At 41.6% G+C, this 22,503-nt stretch overlaps 1 protein-coding gene across 1 annotated transcript in view; it reads right to left on the bottom strand.

The window, feature by feature from the left end:
• TAFA5 (TAFA chemokine like family member 5) overlaps positions 1 to 22,503 on the bottom strand; it is a gene marked incomplete at its 3' end in the record, with an annotated part of 414,395 nt that overhangs the window by 54,156 nt on the left and 337,736 nt on the right. The gene's annotated exons all lie outside the window — the stretch shown is intronic.

Here is a 22,503-nt window from a genome sequence, read left to right as displayed (position 1 = left end):
AATGCAGCCATAGGTTATGATGTAGACAGCCGTAGGCAATTTACAAAATTATTTACAACACCTGCTGTGCCAACAAATTTTGTAATAAAAATAGAACTTAAAAAACAACAATAAACAAAAGACAGCTCTGTTATCAATTGAAAGAACATAAAAGTTAGTTAATTTTCCAATTCCACATTCATTACAGTCAAGGAAGTATTTTTGGGGGGCAAACAACTGAAGACTTACTATCCTAACTAATCATTATGGTAGCCGAAAAGCAACCTGCGACTGGGTTCCATTGTGTTAGACTCTGTATAAACCTGAGCAGATACTCCTTACCCTGAAGTGCTTACAGTGTAAATAGACGAGACACACAGTGGAGAGAGAAAAGCTATAATAAAAAGGTAGAGGGATCAACATAATGACAGCAATTGTGAAACTCTGTGATACCTCTAATGGTAGGGGCATAGTCAGGGGCAGGAACCAGGAACATAAGAAGGACAGGTGTTGAACGAAGTAAAGGTTGGGAAATCATGGGGAAAGAGACAAAAAGCAGCGGGAAAAGACTAGAGCAAACGCCCTATTACCCTATTACTACAAGGGAAAGGAAGTCAGGAAGGTCCCTAGCTGTCTGAAAGGTGGTGTGTTGTGTGCTTGGTGGCTCCTCTTAATGCTAGCACCTCTGGTAAGCTCGTTCTGCAAAATGTCCTCAAGGTCACACACAGCAAGTAGTCTTGGAACAACAGAGCTCTGACTGCATTAAAGTAGATGCAGAGGAGCTGTAAGGAGAAATTTTTCTTCAAGGCAGGGAGAAAAGGGGCTTTAATACCTGTAGGCTTCTTTCTGGATTATAATACTACTTCTTTTGAGTTCACCTCTGTAGTATCGGGGTTCCTTCTCATAGACTATGAAATAATATGACTAATATCTAATATTCTGTTATTCTTTCACTCCTTTCCGTAGGCAAAATGATAGGGTGGAGTGTTAGCTTGGGATACTTTTTAGAAAATACATATACAGAGATGCACTCCCTTGCATGGTGCTATATACTCATGCGAAACAAGGGAAAGCCCCCCAAGCAACCTGTCTTTTGCTTAGCCTGTAAGGCTCGCAATCCACAGAAAATGGTTCTCAGTTCCTTCAGAGGTCATCTCAGCAATCCTGGGCGAGGCTATAAGAAAGCCTCAGCACCTCAATTTGTACGTAAGTGTCCTAGGTTTCAAGGGCAGAACAGGTTCCACCTGCAGGGACACGGATCACGTCTTCCTCTGTGACACCAATACACGCAATATACCTGCAACAGTCGTGAGCCCAACAAGAGAACCACAGGAGAAATACTTAGCAAGAGAAGCATGCAAATTAATTTTGGGCCCAAAGAGCTTAATAGTGGTCATTTATACCCAGTGGCAGTTGCAGCTTTTTATGCTCACCTGAAGGTTTGACTCAGCCTCCCTACGCCCCTGACTTCCTCTGTCTGCAACTACTTACGAATACGATTCCCAATGCCATCGGATCATGGCAAGAAATAGAAGTGTAATTTAAAGTCTTTTAATAAAATCCTTTCCAATATTTTGACATGAAACAACTTGTGTCCTCAGTCCCGGTACAATTGTCGGTAAGCTCTAGCAATATAACGAACACTGATTTCTTTCAGTGGAAGCTCAATCTGAAATTCATATTAAGATTTTCATTATAAAAACCACTTTAGCTCCCAAACGTCTACATAGGAATTTGCACCGTTCATTAGGCAATATATATATATCGCTGGAGGAATGATTCCCAAACAATTTTCATAACTACAATTTTTTGAAGCAAATCCACTAAGTTTTTCTAGCACATAATACCCAGAAATCTGGATTGTGCTTGTGGTCCGTAGGTACTGCTCTACCGAGAACAGGATCATATCAGTTTGCGAGGCCAACATCTCCTACGTGACAGATGATCGCCTCATCCTTTCCAAGCGAGAGCATGTATCCAGAGAATCACAGAATCATGGAATTGTCCAGGATGGAAGGCACCTTTAAGATCTATCAAGTCCAACCATCAGAGCCTGCCATCCACTTGCAGGTTTTACAGAAAAAGCTCAGTAAAATGTTAACACCAAACCTCACCTATTTGCATGCGTGTATTTTGCAACTCACATATCAAAATGGCTATTTCTACCAATGTTTCAACAATAGGAAGGATCATTGAAAGACTGAATAGTTAAACTCTAAAGTATGTCCTACACAGCCTCTACTATCTCAGATGGGAGGTTTTCCTGGAAACATAATTTGAACTATTCTTTAAAAAAATATCTGTCCTCTGTGAATTACTCGTAGTGTTTGCTTGGTTGCTATCTCAGAATGCAGCTATCGGTAATATCACAAATATATGGAGTCTTTGATCTGGGTATTAGCTATATCCACACAAATTTGGAACACACCAAGAGTGTTTTACAGAACATAAAGCCTAAAATATTTCTGTGATAAGTGTGTAGACGAGCTCATGCATTTAGGCCTTGAGAACCGCAATCAACTTCTTTTGCGGGGAAAAGCTACTCAGCTCACATGCTTTAAAGCAAACCAGTATCAAAGCGCTTTATTAATTTACTGATGACACACGACCTGCAGCAGCGCAGCGCCAATACCAGTAAAACCAAGAAGTAAACCACAGCACCAGGCACGAAATGTTCATCAACACTTGGGAATTCCTGAACACCCCCTCAGAACTAACCCCAAACGCTTCTAACAGACAGTCGTGGCCCTCCGTGGGGGTCTCCCCGCCACCCCCCGGGCAGAGGCGGCGGCTCCGGCCCCAGGGCCGCCCGCCCCGCGCTGAGGCAGCCCCGCCGGTCCCCTCCCGCGGGGGGCAGCGCCCCGGGGCGCCCCGGGGGGGGCAGCGCGGCCCGGCCCGCCCGCAGCCCGCAGCGCCCTCCGACCGACAGAGCCGCTCCCCCCCACCCCTCCCCGGGGTCTCGGGCCCGTTAACCCGCCGCGTTTTCCGGGCCTCGTGCCCCAGATCCCCCCAGGCGGGAACACGCGGGCGCGGTGTAAACTGAAGGCCGCGCAGAGACAGTGCCCGGTTAAGCACGTGCAGCCACGGCTGCGAAAGGGAGCCCGCATCCGTGTCGGTGGGTTGGGTTTTGGTTTGGGGGTTTTTGGTTTTTGGTTGGTTGGTTGGTTTGGTTTGGGGTTTTTGGTTTGGTTTTGTTTTGTTTTATATTTTGTGGGGTTTTTTTTGTTTGTTTGTTTATTTTTTATGTTTGTTTTTTTTGGGGTGTGTTTTTTGTTTTTTTTTTTTTGTTTGTTTTTTTCATCTGTTTTGTTGTTGTTTTGGGGGTTTTAGGTTTTTGTTTGTTTGTCTTCATTTTCACTTTTCAGTTTCCCCTTACAGCAGAGTATCACAGTCTAGAGCTAAACACGCAACATAGGGAGCAAAGTATGCAGCAATTTATTTTATCAGCATAATATCACGAGTTTCTATCGGTAATTGAAGCTGAGTTCCGCTAGTCACAGCAAAGGAATACGATGTATTTCCTGAGGCGGTATAGCTGCCTTTTTACTGCCTATATTCACCAGGGGTGAAACTCAGCCCTCCGCAGACAAGACAGCAAAAAGCCTATCGGATCCTTCAAATCCACTCCAAGCTCCATTATAAAGAATTAAGTGGCACTTAAATGATACATAGGCTTTGTGAAGACCTTTCTGCGAGGAACTGAATTTCATCGTAAGGATCTGAGCTGACACGACTTTGCATCTCTTCAGAAGGGCTGTGCCCCTTCACTTAAACTGAAGTTAATAGGAACCGACGGTGCTCAGCACATGGTAGAATTGCTTTCCCGGGTAATGCCATTTGAACTGGAGAACAAATGGAGTCTGTCCAAGGTTGTTCTTTTTTTTTTTTTTCATACGAACAGTTCTGAGGCGTTGCAGGCAGGCAGAGGGTTATACCAACGTGACACCAAACTACCTGCCAAAGTGTTCTTAACCGTTTTGTAAGAAAGAGCAATTTGCAATGGTTTTCCAGTTATTGGTAAAAATAAATAAATAAAAGTCTCTATTCGTAATCAGTATAGTCCACTTTAAGACTGTTCAACTCAGTAGTGTTTCAGAACACCACAGATTATTTTCTGCTAAATACTGCAACTAGATACGTTTTGTCACTGAGCTGCTCACCTGGTTTAACACTATATATCCACTTTCCTATAGCAAATCAGTTTTATTTTCTATACTTTCTTTTCACACATTCACTCTACATTCAGGCAGTTATCAATTGCTGCATCTCTAGTCAGTCTCATAACTGAAAATCATGAACTTTTTGTGATAGCAAAAAAGTGAGATAAATCTTGTTCAGCAGGATTAAATGCAAACGCTTACAGCCATCTAAAATATGTTAGATTAAAACACTCAGATTGTTTGTTTTCTCATTTTTTTTAATGTTGGAGAATGAAGTTCAAAGTAAAAATATATGTGGGTTTTTTCACTGAATAAGAATATTGATTAGAACAGCATTTGGATACTGAGACTTCTGATTTCAGACTACATCATGCTCCTATGTATAAAAATTGGTGTGTGAAATAAACATTTACAAATCATAATGAAAACCATGGTACAAGTACCTAAATCAAGTAAAAAAAAAAAAAAAAAGATGGCTTAGTTGATGTTTCCTAGTCAATTCCAGATGCCTGAAGTAGAGAATGGAAGATTCTTTGTAGTGGGGAGTAGGGAAAATTTCTCCTAAGCCTAAGCAGAATATACCATTTTGAAAGAGGCTTTTTAAATGAGAGCTTAGCTCACCTATGCTTCTTACAGAATTATGTTTTCCTTCATGTTTTTTTTTTTTAATGACAACTTGTATCACTTAATGCAAGATATAAAGTATGCATTGGAGAAAATATTTCCTTTTTGATTTTCTTACGTTATTTCACTGTTGTTTTCCTTGAACTCTGAAGCAAGCTGCTCAGCATAGCCGATTCCCAAAGTTCAGAAATGCCTTTGGATTCATCAGTTTACATGTGGCTAGACAAACCCATTTATCCTAGTGGTCCTCTCTTGCCTTATTAAATCTGAGCAGGACCCACATCTTTTATTATTAATCACCTCCAACTGATCACAGCTGGTTCCATCTTCCCACTCCTCTCCCAACCTCTGTTCTTTTTACCTCATAGTTTTCCTTTCTCCTTCTTCCGATTTATTCAGCTGTAGCCTTTTGCACCAACCATTTCTCTCCCCTCCCTGATTCAGTACATATACACTATCTACCTATCAAAGATCCCAAAACACTTTGCAGAACTTACTATGGTTAGTGAGTTTTACCTATGACTGGTAACTGCTGTTCATTGTCCCCATTTTGTACAGAGGTTAATCAACTTGACCAAGGTCACACAAGAAATTTGTTGCAGAGCTGGAAACAAAACTTAAGAAAAAATTCTTAGTGGTTGCTAGCCTGGAGACCTGTCTCTGTCCCATTTTCCTTCAGAAAGACAGCATGCTTTAATACATATATATAAGAAGTTAAACAACGACAACAGAAAATATGCAAAGTAATAGGCTTTTAAAAACATATATCAGTTAAATTGCAGCAGCAGGAAGGAGGCCAGCAGAAACGCAAACTGAATCACAGCACTGTAATAAGACATTGCAATCATGAACTGTCTTTAGAGCAGCAATTTGACTGTAATAGCGTATAAGGCCCAAACGTTAATCTATTTTACTATACAACAAGGAAACATCACAAACCTTGGATACCTTTTACAGCAGTCATTCTGCTCCACTTAAAAAACTGGAAGCAGTGCTAATTCACAAAGAGCTCGTCTCAATTATTTATAGGGCATCTAGACCAAAGACTATTTAGTTCTAAGAACAGCAATATAGCAATGTCTAGACACCCGTTTTATCATTTAGCTCTTGCTGTCAAGATTGGGAGGGATACTTGAGCTGAAGTTGAGAAATACGTGGAAAAAAAGTGATCTCCTGCGGGCTACAGAGAGGCTACAAATTGAGACCAGGTAACTAGATGAAGAGTAAAAGACTGAATGACAGGGCAGAGGCTCTTCCTGCAGCTCATCCCAATCATAGCTCCAGTACGGGAGAAATCTTATTGCAACCCCAGGGTTGAGAACAGACCTTCAATATTGACCTGTTCCCTGAAAAAGAATGAAAATCTTGGTTTACCATAAACAGTGCAGATTGCACCATGCACAACATATATTTGGGAGGAGCAGGATAATATACGGGAGATGATCTCCAAATTATGCAGTCATCTGTATCATCCCAAACTAGGACTGCCTAAGGGGCGCTCCTGCCAGTTACATCAATGGTCCCTTGGAATCCAGCTGTGGCATAAGAAGTGGCTGGATTAAGCTGTGTGACTGTAGGAACTTACTTAGTAAATCACAGCAAAGTAGGTTTAACTTTAAAACTACTGCATTTAGCAAGGCTTCCAGGCATCTGTTTAATTTTAAGAAACTACTTAATGTTTTGCTGAATCTTCATAAGACTCTGTAAAATAAATATAGACTGACAGCTTAGGAGGGAGAAAGTCCAAAGGTATTACACAAATCAGAAATGATTATTAATACATGATAAATCCCCAGAATACAAGACAAAGGATAAAAAACCCTAAGGAAAAAAAAACAAAAAACAAAAAAAAAAAAAACAAAAAACAAACCAAACGCCACAATTAAGCAAACAAAAGCTGAAGTGGAATTCAGATTCTAGAGCACTCTCATGAAATTCAATAGGTCCTATCTTCTTTCCTATTTGTGTGTCCAAATAGGAGAATTTCCTCATTACAATGCCCCAAACAGTAAATAAATAAATAAACAATGAATATAAGCAGATGAGAGTAAATGCTCAGGAACACAAGATATCTGACCCTTTTGTAGTATAGAAACAAGCATGTATTTACCTGGCCTCTCTCTTTTCAGTTCTTTGAAAACCTTAATACTATGTGACTCAGTGCTCTAGCGATAGGTATCTTAGATTCGTCTACATCCAGATGTTCCAATATTTGTATGACAGAAGCACTATCCTAAAATGGAAGTGTCCTACAAATCAGCTTCACAATCAACTTATGTCTGTTTCCATTTTTATTTTCAAGTTTTCTTCTATTTATAATTGCTCTCATTTGAGATTGTAATATGTCTCTGCATTTGTTCTCAACCCCTTAGCCTTTTGTTGGCAACTACTACAATTGCTTACACGGAAAAGTAAGACAGCAAATATAACGCATATTTTTCTACTGCTTACAAAACAATCAAACAGAAACAGAAAAAAAAAATCCAGTATCATTCACCAAAGCTCACAGGGTTACAACAAGCCCCCTCACAGTCCTAATAAATAATAAATACAGATAAAATCTACACATTGAATTTTATTTAGGTACAATACATGCAGTCCTAGCCTCTTTTAAGTTGGTTTCTAACTACACAGTAAAATCACAGAATCGCACAGAATCTCCTAGATTGGAAAAGACCTGTAAAATCATCTAGTCCAATCATTAATCTAACACTGACAAGCCCACCACTAAACCATGTCCCTAAGCACTACATCTACACAACCCTGAAATACCTCCCGGGATGGGGACTCCACCACTGCCCTGGGTAATGTGTTCCAATGCCTGATGACCCTTTCAGTAAAGAAATTCTTCATAATACCCAATCTAAACTTCCCTTGGGGCAACTTGAAGCCATCTCCTCTTGTTCTATCACCTGTTACTTGACAGAACAGGTCGACTCCCACCTCTCCGCACCCTCCTTTCTGGTAGTTGTAGAGAGCGATAAGGTCTCCCCTCAGCCTCCTTTTCTCCAGGCTAAACAACCCCAGTTCCCTCAGCTGCTCCTCATAAGACTTTTGCTCCAGATCCCTCACCAGTTTCATTGCCCTTCTCTGGACACCCTCCAGCGCCCCAATGTCTTTCTTGTGGTGAGGCGCCCAAAACTGAACACAAAATGCTAATACTTTAAACAGACAACCTGGCCCACAACTTTGCACAGGATTTCAGCACTTGCCTTAATATCCACAGATGTACATATTCGCCGGTTTTCAATCTGTGAATGATCTAGTGCTTCATTGTCTGTGGGTAGTTAGCATTTGCCGTCTAATAAGAGATGCTAATTGAACACCTACCCCTAGAGAAAGCCTTTGTCAGGACTCAGCGTCTTCTGTTTCTGTCCCCTGCTGTTCTGCTCTGCTGTATTCAATTAGTGTGCTGGAAGCAAAGTAAAAATTACTAAAAATCTGATCTGTGGTATGCCAGCAAAGAAGCCTTTGGAGATCAGGTTTTCATCACATTTCACTTTGCTGCCAGCACACTGAGAACAGCAAATTTAACTGGAGAGGGACAGCAATTTCAGACCCAAAGAAGAGAATCTGAAGACAACCGTAAAGGATAGACAAGGGAGGGATATAATGGAAAGTAACAAAATAGATACTAGAAAAAAGAAAATAAAGAATAAGGCAAGAAAGGAAAGAAGGAAGGAAGGAAGGAAGGAAGGAAGGAAGGAAGGAAGGAAGGAAGGAAGGAAGGAAGGAAGGAAGGAAGGAAGGAAGGAAGGAAGGAAGGAAGGAAGGAAAAAAGACAAAGCTCAGCTATCTGAAGCAGATGGGTAAGATCAAAAACTTGCACAACTTGTTCAATGGAGTCAGTAGGACAATGTAGGTAAGTGAAGGCTAAAGAGCAGAACTGTTTGTGTTTGGTTTTTGGTTGGGTTTTTTTTTCTCTTAAGTACACCGATTTCAGTCCTTCTGATATGAGCAGAGTACTGCAGGGGAAGACCAGATTTAGTGTGGTTAGAAGAAGAACATGAAAGAACTGGGCAGACATTCGTAGCCATCCTTATGTTATACAGGGAAGGCTGGGCAACTATGGAAGAGGGAGAAGGACCCCAAGACCTCCTAGCTGTGAAGCATTTGAACATACTAAGGTAACCACTGAATAGACAGCAAAGCAAGAATTTAAAGGAGGAAGCATAGAATGGTTTAGGTTGGAAGGGACCTTGAAGATCATTGAGTTCCAACCCCCCTGCCATAGACAGGGACACCTCCCACTAGACCAGGTTGCCCAAGGCCACATCCAGCCTGGCCTTGAACACCTCCAGGGATGGGGCCTCCATGACTTCTCTGGGCAACCTGTGCCAGTGCCTCACCACCCTCAAAGTGAAAAACTTCTTCCTAATAAAATATGCTCTAAGTTACATGGTAGAGAGTAATTAGTGCCATGGAAGGAAGCTGGGAATAAAAGATTGTGAGGCCGGTAGTAAAAGGGAGTGCAGGAAGGTTATAAATCCACCTTTCAACAAGTGTCTGAAAATAGACTGAGCCTCAGAGTGTAGATACCCACGGATATGGATGACAAAGGATTCCTGGACACTTCACCATATCTGCAGCTTCATGTTTGACTGCACAATATCTTATTCTGTAGTCATGAAACACATGCTAAAATGATGGCAAAGTATCAAGGTCCTTCTTGGGACTCTAGCTGTGGAGCGCTCATGTACCCAGGCTTACCAAGGGTGTTGAATGAACTCTGCATGTGCTCAGTAAGGAAAAAAAAAAGGAAAAAAAAAGAAGCACTCTCCATTTGACAACTGCTTTTGCATAGACAAAGAAGTGGGAATCAGAATGTGAGACTCCATGCGCACGAGAACAGAAATCTGGTAGTCTTTATTCTTTTTAAAGCTATTTCTGGGAATTTTAGTTAATGTTCTCCAATACGTGATCAAAGGACAAGCATTTAGCCAAGTGGTTCTGCTCTGGCCCTCATCGCTTTTGGTACTTTCCAAGTCCAATGTCAGCACGTAGACTGCTGCTGTGACATGGTGGTGACATTTTATTGTGCACTGAGAGAGATAATAATTCCACTGTTCTCAAGTACAATGGGCTTCCTTTGTCAACAACCACAGCAATGGGAAACTTTGCCCTCCCTTTGTCACGTATGTAAGAACAGAACACGCAAGCAAATTGAGTTGAAATGAGCTCGACGACTACCACAGAAGGAGACGAACAGCTGCTGCTATGAGAACAATTAAAAGTATTAGAAAAGGAAACTCAGCAACGAGGCTGTACTTATCCCATACCCTCTGTGATATCCTCCTATTCCACATGACGAGATGCTGTGTTACAGTAAACTGTGTGCTCTCCGGGGTAAGTCTGTGACTTTTTGTTTTCATCAAATAGTAAAAATAGGCTACGGTTACGCTGGGGATTTTAACACAAATCAATGCTACATGAATGAAAAATAAGGAAAAAAATTAATAAAATGAGTGAAACAGGTGAAAGCAAAGAGAAAGGAAGCAACTGTATGGTATCACCTTTCACAGTGAGAATACGGTTAATATAACCGCTTGTGATGCTTTTGAAACTTGCGTTCACAAATACCACTTTGTCAGTGCCCCAGGAAACTTGCCATGGTGAACTGTAATGTTGGCCTTTAGATAGCTTGGAAACTGGCCTTTTCTCATGACTTCTGCTTTCATTACCCAGTGTTTGACCAACAGAGGAACAAACGTGCTTAAATACAGGGAAGATGTTAGTTTATATAATAGGCACTGAACTGGTACGCTGTCCATGGGAAACCTTGTTACCGGTGGATATGTTGTATCTCAACTGCACAATCACGCATCTTGTCAGATAGCAGTTTGACATCATGACTACACGGAACACAATTTCTGACTGACAGATGAAGCCATGTGAATTTTTTCACCACTAAACCATGTCCCTCAGCACCACATCTACGCATCCTTTAAAAACCTCCAGGAATGGTGACTCAACCACTTCCCTGGGTAGACTCTTCTAATGCTTGATAACCCTTTTGGTGAAGAAATTTTGCCTAATGTCCAATCTAAACCTTCCCTGGCACAACTTGAGGTCATTTCCTCTTTTCCTATCACCTGTTACTTGGGAGAAGAGACCAACCCCCACCTCACTACAACCTCCTTTCAGGTAGTTGTAGGGAGCGACAAGGTCTCTCCTCAGCCTCCTTTTCTCCAGACTAAACAGCCCTATTTCCCTCAGCTGCTCCTCATAAGACTTGTGCTGTAGACCTTTCGCCAGCTTGGTTGCCCTTCTCTGAACATGCTCCAGCACCTCAATGTCCCTCCTGTAGTGAGGGGCCCACCACTGAACACAGTACTCAAGGTGCAGCCTCACCAGTGCTGAGTACAGGGGCAAGATCACTTCCCTCGTTCTGCTGGCCACACTATTTCTGACACAAGCCAGGATGCTGGTGGCCTTCTTGGCCACCTGGGCACACTGCAGGCTCATGTTCAGCTGGCTGGCAACCAACACCCCCAGGTCCTTTTCGACCAGTCATCTTTCCAGCCATTCTTCCCCAAGCCTGTAGCGTTGCATGGGGTTGTTGTGACCCAAGTGCAGGACCCGGCACTTGGCCTTGTTGAATCTCACACCATTAGCCTCGGCCCATCAATCCAGCCTGTCCAGATCCCTCTGTAGAGCCTTCCTACCCTCAAGCAGATCAACACTCCCGCCCAGCTTGGTGTTGTCTGCAAACTTACTGAGCGTACACTCAATCCCCTCATCCAGGTCATTGATAAAGATATTAAACAAAACTGGCCCCAGTACTGAGCCCTGGGGAACACCACTTGTGACTGGCTGCCAACTGGATTTAATTCCATTCACCAGCACTCTTTGGGCCCAGTCATCCAGCCAGATTTTTACCCAGAGAAGAGTACATCTGTCCAAGCCATGAGCCATCAGTTTCTCCAGGAAAATGATGTGGGAAACGGTGTCAAAGTCTTTACTACAATCCAGATAAACAACATCCACAGCCTTTCCTTCATCCACTATGCAGATCACCGTGTCGTACAAGGAGATCAGGTTAGCCAAGCAGGACCTGCCTTTCATAAACCCATGCTGACTGGGCCTGATCACCTTGTTGTCCTGTACATGCCATGTGATGGCTCTCAAGGTGTTCTGGTCCATAACCTTCCCTGTCACGGAGGTCAGACTGACAGGCCTGTAGTTCCCTGGATCCTCCTTGTGGCCCTTCTTGTAGATGGGCATCACATTTGCTAACCTCCAGTCAACTGGGTCCTCCCTGGTTAGCCAGGACTGCTGATAAATGATAGGAAGTGGCTTGGTGAGCACTTCTGCCAGCTCCCTCATACCCTTGGGTGCATCCTATTCAACCCCACAGACTTGTGTGTGTCTAAGTGCTGTAGGAAGTTGCTAACCGTTTCCCCTTGGATCATGGGGGCTTCATTTTGCTCCCCGTCCCTGTCTTCCAGCTCAGGCGGCTGGCTACTCAGAGATCAAATGGTCTTACTATTAAAGACTGAGGCAAAGAAAACATTAAGTACCTCAGCCTTCTCCTCATCCTTAGTCACTATGTTTCCCCTTACATTCAATAGAGGATGGAGATTCTACTCAGCCCTCCTTTTGTTCCTAATGTATTAATAGAAACATTTTTTATTGTCTTTTACAGCAGTAGCCAGATTAAGTTCTAGTTGGTCTTTGGCCCTTCTAATTTTCTCCCTGCATAACCTCACAGCCTCCTTGTAGTCCTCCTGAGTGGCCTGCCCCTTCTTCCAAAGTTCATAAACTCTCTTTTTTCCCCTGAGTTCCAACTAAAGCTCTCTGTTCAGCCAGGCTGGCCTTCTTCCCTGCCAGCTCATCTTTCAGCCTGCTTCTGTGCCTTTAAGATTTCCTTCTTGAAGAATGTCCATCCTTCCTGGACTGCTTTGCCCTTCAGGACTGCCTCCCAAGGGACTCTGTCAACCAAGCTCCTGAACAGGCCAAAGTTTGCCCTCTGCAAGTCCAAGGTGGCAGTTCTGCTGACCCCCCCTCCTTATTTCTTCAAGAATCGAAAATGCTATCATTTTGTGGTCACTATGCCCAAGACAGCCTCCATCCGTCACATCACCCACAAGTCCTTCTCTGTTTGCAAACAGGTCCAGCAGAGCACCTTCCCTAGTTGGCTCACTCGCCAGCTGTGTCAGAAAGTTCTTGTCCACACACTCCAGGAACCTCCTAGACTGTTTCCTCTCTGCCATATTGTACTTCCACCAGACATCTGGTAAGTTGAAGTCCCCTATGAGAACAAGTGGTAGTGATTGTGAGACTTCTCCCAGCTGCTTATAGAATATTTCATCTGCCTCTTCATCCTGTTTGGGCCGTCTATAACGGGCTCCCACTATGATGTCGGCCTTGTTTGCCTTCCCCCTGATTCTTACCCATAAACACTCAAACCTATCGTCACCATCATTAAGCTCTAGACAATCAAAACTCTCTCTAACATACATGGCCACCCCACCGCCTCTCCTCCTGGCCTGTCCCTTCTGAAGAGTTTATAGCCATCCATTGCAGCACTCCAGTTATGTGTATCTTCCCACCATGTTTCTGTGATAGCGACTATATCATAGTTTTCCCTCTGCACAATGGCTTACAGCTCCTCCTGTTGCCCATGCTGCATGCATTGGTGTAAATACACTACAGCTGGACTATCGATCCCGCCACCGTTTTTTTTTGGGAAAAGCCCATTATGAAGGCCATAAAATTTAATACAGCAATTTACATAATAATCTCAACAATTTATGGTTGAGATACAACATGTCTTTTAGAAAGACACCCAGTACTGATTATCAGAGAATACTTACATTTTTACAAACTCTTAAGGCAGCATATACAATTCAATAGCAAAGGCAAAACTCTTCAGTTCTATAGATTTTAGTACTATTTCTATGGTACTCCTATTTAACTCTCATAGGAGTATACTATACTCACCTTTCCTTACTAAACTCTAAATGATTGAGTGGTCTGCTGTCAGCTATAATAAGGCCATGTCCCCGACAAAATGCTCAGAGTTCCTAAAGGTTAATCATCTAAATTTTAAATCTCTTGCTGTTGCTATTTTTTTTTTTCATCGAAAAGCATCTTAAGCAAAATAAAACAAATTGCACATTAACACTGGACACAAACAAGAGTTTAAAACCCCCCAGACTTAGCTGGGTTTGGTGTCTTGTAATCTTAGCTTTTAAAGATGCTGATGGAAGCAAGTTAGAATACTCCACCTGCAGGAATTCCATTGTCTTCTTTTAACAATAACTGTCTGCAAAAAAGCTTTCTCAACCAACTTTTTCTTTACAGAAGCAAAGGGGAAGCCTTATTGGAAATATTTATATCGTGTAAAAATACAAACAGTAGAAGTTTGCAGTCCTGACTCAGGCAAAACCTGCAATGGGTTTCTTGAGGGTTCCTCTCGACAAAGCACTGCTTGACTGAGTCCGCAGATTGGAAATAGGCCCTTGCAGATTAAGTAACCATAACTGGTAGTTCTCGATGTCTCTCTTAAGTACAATACTGAACTACTTAAGTGTACATATAGTCTCAATATTTTAAGCATACCAAAATAAAATAATCTTCAAGAGGTCTTCCCAGGGAAACTTCCCAAATTTTCTATGCGTTCACATAGCAGGTTTAAAAATGGCCCTTTAAATTATCCCTATATGCATAATTATAAAAGCATGCATATATGCATGTATCTATGCATCTACTGCATTAGGAATAAAAGTTGCTGTCACCACTTCTCTGCAATGTTTTATCTCTGGTCAGCAGAATATCCTGTCTAATCACTGTAGTCACATGGGAATGACAAATAATTTTTATTAAATTGGAGAATAATGCGCACACTTTCTACTGTTGGACTGAAAAAAACCCACTTTCGTAATTTCACCTGTGTTCGAAAGTTTAGTCTCTTTTTACATGGCCTAGTTGCTGGAAAATTGCATAGTGAATTTACAGCATGCTAGGCACTCTTCACTAACTTTGCGTTTTACAGCTTGAGGTGCACTGTTGTTAGCACATTTCTCATCAATATACATTATCTGCTGCTTTTATAGACAGCTTTCCATGCCTGAGCAAGTTTGTTTAAAGATAGATCAGGTATCCCTAGCTGTAAAATTTGCAGCATCCAAGGAGAGGGCTAGTAAGTGCACCGGCTTTCTGGTAGTAGGAAGGAAGATGATCACAGAGTTTTTTTAATTCCTCTTTGTTCAAGAACAGGATTATGTATATTTTATCTATCAAAGAGAAGATTATTCAGATACCTTATGCCTTTATGAGTATATTCTGTATCCTATAATAATCTACAAATTCCTAAATTTTGGCTAGCCAAGTGAAAAGGCAGCTATTTTTAACTGTATCTTTCAAAGATTTCTAAGTTCACCAACTGTAAAATATTCAGGATAAGGGAGAATCATTTCATGAAAGCAGACATAATAGTCTAATAATATGGAGACTGGCGAATTCTGCCACATGGACTAGGAGGCACTTCAGCCTGCTGATAATGTATGCCTCACCCTCGTTTCGCTTGTGACAGAGGCATGTATAACACACACACACACATACAAATTTGCCAGCAAATTCCTCAGCAGTTTTACTGTAATATGAATGCAATTTTTTTTTGTTTTATTTTTTACAAACCTGTAGTGGATGCTACAGCTTCAGTACTGTGTTTATTATATACATGGCCTTGACTACTTGAATCTGTGCGACCCATTCAAAAACAGACTGCAAAACGCCAAAGACTTTCTTTCACTTCCAGTCCCGCTTAAGTTTTCTTTGTGGCACTGCTCATCTGAATCATTGCCTGTTTCTTGCTTACAAAACATTCATATTCAAAGCACCATTAGCACAATAGCAATTAACAAAGAGCCTTTTATGCCAACGTGCTACAACTTCATCTCGCACACCCTTTACAGGAAAAAGGTCTTTTCTCTTCTTTCCAGTATCAGTGAAGCACTCATGCCATGTGAAAAGAATGCTCCCTTTCAGTGCAGAGGGGACACGACTGTGCCTTATGTGAATCTACTGTATGTACAACTGAGGGGAGGACTAGGTGACCTAAAAGATCTTTCTCATCTCTAACCTCTATGGAAGTTCACGGTATCGGGAATTGCATATTAACAACCAGATGCGGGATTCGGTGTGGAAACAGCAGAGTGCTTCCCCAGGATGTTTTTCTTAATTTTTTTCCCTGCTGTAAAGGATAGGAAAAACACTTTTAGGTTTGCCGCAAGTATAATTGACAAAACACAGAGGGGACAGCGATTACCCTTGAGTCATTTACAGCAGTCATTCCTAAAAATATTGCTAGCATGGAGCAGTAAGTAAAAAGGAGGGAGAACCTGCAGCTGCATCGTGCTAGGAATTGGTGGATTTTGTTGCCAGTACTACATCAAGTTGCCACATTGGCGCTAATACGAACACTGAGGTTCCCCATGAGGTCAGACTGTTCCTTTATAGTATGCTGTAGGTGCCACGGTCATGTTAATTAGAGAAGAACAAGAGAAAGTGGAAATGATTCATACTTCCTCCTAGTAATAATAGGCAATTCCATGAGGCAAAAAAACTGAGTAGCACAGAGTTGGTCAGAAAAACACAGAACGCAAACCCATTTGCAATAATGGCATATAAGCAATATCAAGGCTTTTTACAGTAATATAAAGATATAGGATAGATATAAGAATCTAACTTCCCCCGAAACATCTTCAATATCAGATAGTCACAATATTTCCAAATATCTGAACTACACAGCCCTGTGACATGTTAATAAACTTGATCATTCGGTAACAGCTGTAACATTGTCTAGAATGTTATACCCCGCGTTCCCACTAGCACAACACACACTGGTAAAACAAGAAACAAAAAAGAAACGACCCCTCAAAGGCTCTTGTGTGCCTTTATTTCACACTGAATAAGCAGGCACAGTACAGCCTGCTGCTAAGCTTTTCCTTACCAGTTGGTCAAAACATGGATAGACTCTTGGTTACAGCTCCTAATGTGTTGATCAACTGACCCAGAATAACAAAGGCTAAGGGTAAGTAACACAGAAATTACTATACTGGATCAGACCTGAATCAGGCTAGTCTAAGATCCTGTCTCTGCGAGTAGCCAGAGGGATGTGTGAGAACCCCACACCAGCCAGCCGTGTCTATTTCTGTATGTTCCAGCAAGAACAGTTCCAGAAGAAATAATTTAAAATGCTCAGATTTGTTTCTCCCCATTTTCTCAGTTACTGCTTTGCAAGCTGTTGATTGAGGGGCAAAGAGTGGAAATTGTACATCTCTGAGGAACAATTAACTTCTTTGTTGATCCCCTGAGGTGTTCCGTAAGCCATAATACCATAAATTATCCCAAGGAGAATTTGTCATAATAGATCTAAATTGATAGCATTAAAAAATGCTCATGCATTTGTATTTAAAAGAGACTTTTTTTTTTTTTAAAAAAAAAAGGATTTTGCATTGCCAATTTGAGGGAAAAAAAACAGTATAATTTTTTTCCATAGTAATACAGAAAGCATTGCATTTGCATCACACATTAATCACAGAAAAATTAAGGACACAGAAAAACAAATATTATAAATCACATATCCTTTTGCCTGAGATATAATTCAGCATCAGGCCTGTATACATCATTAACTGCTGTGTTTGCCATTAATACTTCACAAAAATGTGTGAACATATAGCTGCATCATGAAGCGGTTAAAAAAGCAATTGGTCTTTAATTGTTCCTGCTTCACCTTCCTCTATACATTATATGAAAATTATCCGTACTGTATGCCTTGCCTAAAATAGATAAAAAAAATTGTGATATGGTAGAATCTGCAAGGTTTTCTATTCACAGGCAGTACTGCCTGCCTAAGAAGAGGTACATCATACCTACATCACACATTCTCCTCCCCCTGACATGAAATCTTTCATGAATAAGCCTGATTTGCTAACACACTATTCTGTTCCATTCAGCCTCTTACACAGCACTCAGCAGTGCTGGACCCGAGTGCCTCTCAGTAGGGTATGAGCAATATGACTCTAATTTATCACGTGCCCTCTCACTCCCCAGGGCAAAAAGTATATGCGGTGAATGTTTTCTTCAACATTTTGTTGCTGTTGTTTTTGTTAATGTGCATATATATATATATATATATATATATATATATAACTTAGGGAAAGCAAGTCAACGAAATAAATCCTGTACTTAAGAGTGGAAGGTGCTGAGTCTTGTCCTTACTTCTTTGGAACATGTATTTCAGTCTCAGTTAGGGCATTGACTGCTTGCCGTAGCACAGCCACACGCCAAATGAGGCTGCTGAATGCATTCTCATTCCTGCCCGCTCTTGTAAATAAATACGTGTTTAATCACATTAACTTCAAGACACTTCTCCAAACATGTATCCTCTCAGCCATAGCAGCTCTCAAAATAACTCTCAGATTTTGAAAGAAATCACATTAATCTCCTGAAATTCCTAAATATACCCCAGGTTTCAGGCATCTGAAAGTTCTGTCTGCACAGACTATCCTATTTGGATTCATTGCTTCAGGAGAAAGTGTGACTGCTCTCGTTAGGCTCTCTGGCACCCACTCAATACTGGACAATCCGAAAGACAAAACCACACGTATTCTAATAAAGCAAAGTGTTAACACTGGGAACCTGAAAATAAAATATTAAAAAGAATTCTAGATCACGGAATCATGGAATCACGGAGTTTCAGAGTTGGAAGGGACCCCTAGAGATCGTCTAGCCCAACTCCCCTGCTAAAGCAGGATTGCCCAGAGCACATTACTCAGGACTGCATCCAGGCGGGTCTTGAAAATCTCCAGGGAAGGGGACTCCACAACCTCCCTGGGCAGCCTGTGCCAGTGCTCTGTCACCCTCACCGTAAAGAAGATTTTCCGTGTATTTGAACAGAACTTTCTATGTTCTAACTTGTGCCCATTGCCCCTCGTCCTGTCACTGGGAACCACTGAAAAGAGCCTGGCTCCATCCTCCTTCAACCCACCCTTTAGGTACTTGTACGCCATAATAAGGTCTCCCCTCAGCCTTCTCTTCTCCAGGCTAAAGAGTCCCAGCTCTCTCAGCCTTTCCTCATAAGGCAGATGCTCCAAGCCCTTAATCATCTTAGTTGCCCTTCGCTGGATTCGCTCCAGCAGTTCCCTGTCCCTCTTGAACTGGGGAGCTCAAAACTGGACTGGATCTTAACATCCAGCTCTGTAGTGTATATTTTACCCCACTTGGGGTGCTAGCGGTCTAGCACGTTACTTAACAGAGAAAAGCTGCCTTAAGGAACTCTGTTTATTTTTTCTGATTCTGTCAAAAAAACCCTGTAAAATGAGGAATTGTGTCTCCTCAGCAGACTCTCTGGGAACACACTCATACCTTTAGTATGTTCCTTTACTTTTAATCCTATAATTTAATAGATTTTTGATGCAGTTCATGCATAGATCATGACAAGTATTCATGCAGGCAAGCACATGTGGAGTACATATCCTAGAAAATGTGTAGCCTCCACCTTTTCTCAATAGCTTCATAGGGGCCATACAGATTAGATGAATGACAAGATATAAGTTCTGGCATTTAGAACATCTCCTAAGCCTGCACCCTTTCCTTCCTCTTTTGTGAACATGAAGAGCTCGTGCTTCCATGGCTGTTTGTGAAGCTGGGGCCTGGAACTGAGGACCTCCTCTACGTACTCTGGCGCTACTGGTTACATCACTCAGTTTCTTTAAGATATGGTATAAAATGTAAATATGACTGACTTAACATAAAATGTAAATATGACTGACTTAACAAGGTGATGTAGGCACTGGAAGACATGTCTGCCTGTTTGTCTTCCAGTGAAGTATGTTGCCAAAAATACATGTCAGTGGAAGACTTTTTCAAGCTCTCCAGGATTCATGCTTCAGTCAAACATAGTAAAACTAGCTATGGCCTTAACTCAGTCTACTAAATAAGTAATCTGTCATTATAAAGCTGACTAATTAAAACAGTGAGCAAGAAGTAACCTTGAAGAAGGATTTTGAAAGATGATTTTTAAGGTAATGTAAAGAGAAATGTCTGAATATAACAGTGGATAAAAATAAGCCCTGGTTAGGAAAAATCTCTTCACATTTTTACTGAGTCTGATTTAACATCAAAGGCTTAGCAGAAATGCAATTCTCGATGACTATCCCACAGTAAGAAACACTGAAGTATAATTCCAAACTTCCCACAACAGTTTTTAAGATCTCTGCTTTTATATCCCTTGTGATGTCTTTTAGCAAGCTACTAGAGCAAGATGTGTCTTAATGGCTATTATTACCAATATAAAGAGTATTTGTGCCTTTTTCCAACTGGTACAAACCAGAATAATTCCACTGAACAAAAGAAATTGGTGCTAAATCCAGAACTGCTTGTATTTATTAAGTATTGAGATTTTCCGTTCACTGAGATTTTATGTTTATATGTACACATGAACTCGTCTTACAATTAAGAAAATGATAGTTAATCTCAGAACCTATAAAATTAAAAATCTGTGTTACTTGAGAGAAAATGCAAGCTTGCAATTCATGTTTTAACTGCAACCGTTGATGCTAATACAACAAGTAAAAGCACAAAACAATTGCATGCAAAACTGTGTAAATAATCAAAATTATTAAAATGTGTGAACTTAACCAGGTTAAGAAAGAAAAAAGAGAAAAACAACTTTTATATATGGAAATATAAAACCAATACGAGTTGAGTTAAAAAAAAAAAAAAAAGGAAACTGGAAAACACAGGAGCTGTTAATTTATTTTATGGATGACAGACAGTAAGACTAGGAAGATCCACTGTAATTTTATATTCTGCCCTCCTGTACAACATTACCCATAGGAATTCCCTGCATTCATCACTCTACCCACCACAGCTAGCAGTACCTGTAATAGAACTAGAGGACTGTTTTCGAAAATAAACAGAAAATCCTGAGTTTAAAATTTTCAAACCACAACTTTGGTGACTTGTCCCAAAGGATGATGGCGATTGCTGTTAGAAAAATCTTGTGCTTGTTCTGCAGTTTTTAAAGTCAAATTCACAACATTAGTTCTTTTAACTCTGTGTGGCAGAGTTAGGGCTGGAAGAGGCCTCAGGAAATTTTGAGTTCTCTTAACTCTTAATCAGTTCCTTGCTCATGAGCCAGCAATGTGCCCTTGTGGCCAAGAGGACCAATGGCCATGCAGGTCAAGGGAGGTCATCCTCCCCCTCTACTCTGCCCTGCTGAGGCCACATCTGGAGTATTGTGTCCAGTTCTGGGCTCCCCAGTTCAAGAAAGACAGGGAACTACTGAAGACAGTCCAGCGGAGGGCTACAAAGACGATCAAGGGAAGGGAGCACCTCTGTTAGGAGGAAGGGCTGAGAGACCTGGGCCTGTTTAGCCTGGAGAAGAGAAGACTGAGAGGGGATCTCATCAATGTTTAGCAATATCTAAAGGGTGGGTGTCAAGAGGATGGGAGCAGACTCTTTTCAGTGGTGCCTGGTGACAGGACAAGGGACAAAGGGCACAGGAAGTTCCATCTCAACATGAAGAAGAACTTCTTTACTTTGAGAGTGACAGAGCACTGGAACAGGCTGCCCAGAGAGATTGTGGAGTCTCCTTCTCTGGAGAGAAAACAACCATATATTCTTCTCTGGAGATATTCAAAACCCATCTGGATGCATTCCTGTCCAACCTGCTCTAGATGAACCTGCTTTGACAGGGGGATTGGACTAGATGATCTCCAAAAGTCCCTTCCAATCCCTACCATTCTGTGGTTCTGTGATTCTGTGATGTCTGGATTATTACAAACTGAGCCCTGGAGCCTCATAGAGCAAATCGTGTTTCCTTCATCATCACCAAGACTGTTCTCTGAAGTCTCTCCAATTTTTAAATCTTTCTTGAATTGTAAACATCAGAACTGGACATATGGGTCTATTAAAACCTCTCCCATGTCCCAAATGTGTAACAATAGGTTTTTCAATATTCACCCAAGGCTGCATTAGCTTTTTTAGGCTATTGTCTATAATATGTTAACCTTTATGAACATTGTCTATCTTCTAGATCCTTTCATTTCAGCTTATGTACTGGATCTGGCTGGGCTGGAGCCAATTTTCTTCATAGCAGTCTGTGCTTTAGGTTTGTTACTAAAACAGTGTTGGTAACACAGCAGTGCTTTAGCTATTGCTGAGCAGTGCTTGCACAGCATCAAGGCTTCCTCTGTTTTTCACTCTGCCTCTTGCAGTGAGTAGGCTGGGGATGGGCAGGAGGCTGGGAGGGGACACAGCCAGGACAGCTAATCCAAACTGAGCAAAGGGATGTTGCATGCTATATAACGTCATGCTTATCAATAAAAAAGGCCGGGGGGGTGTGCAGTTTTTCAAAGGTAGACATGCTGGCTGGCCATCAGTCTGCTTGTGGGAGGTGGTGAGTGACTGCCTTTGCATTGCTCCCTCCCCCTCTTTCCTTCACTTAATTAACTGTCTTTATCTTGACCCACAAGGTTTTCTTGCTTTTGCTCTTCTCTCCCCTATCCTGTTGTGGGGGCTGAGGGTGGGGGTCAGTGAGCAAGCAGCTGGTGGATGCTTAAGTTATGGCCACGGCCAACCCATCACAACATATTAAAAGATACAGTTCACATGGCTACATACATTCTACCTTCTGACAATGCCCCACAGCGTTCGTGGATAGATTTCCTTATCAGTCCCAGTCTTGGCCTTCGAAACATTTTGGAGGAAATGGATCTGGGTAGTCTTT

The sequence above is a fragment of the Vanellus vanellus genome (assembly GCF_965231255.1).
Source record: "Vanellus vanellus genome assembly, chromosome: 1".
Classification (NCBI taxonomy): Eukaryota; Metazoa; Chordata; class Aves; order Charadriiformes; family Charadriidae; genus Vanellus; species Vanellus vanellus.
The sequence above is the reverse complement of the archived record's forward strand: the minus strand, read 5'-3'. Positions and strand labels throughout refer to the sequence as shown.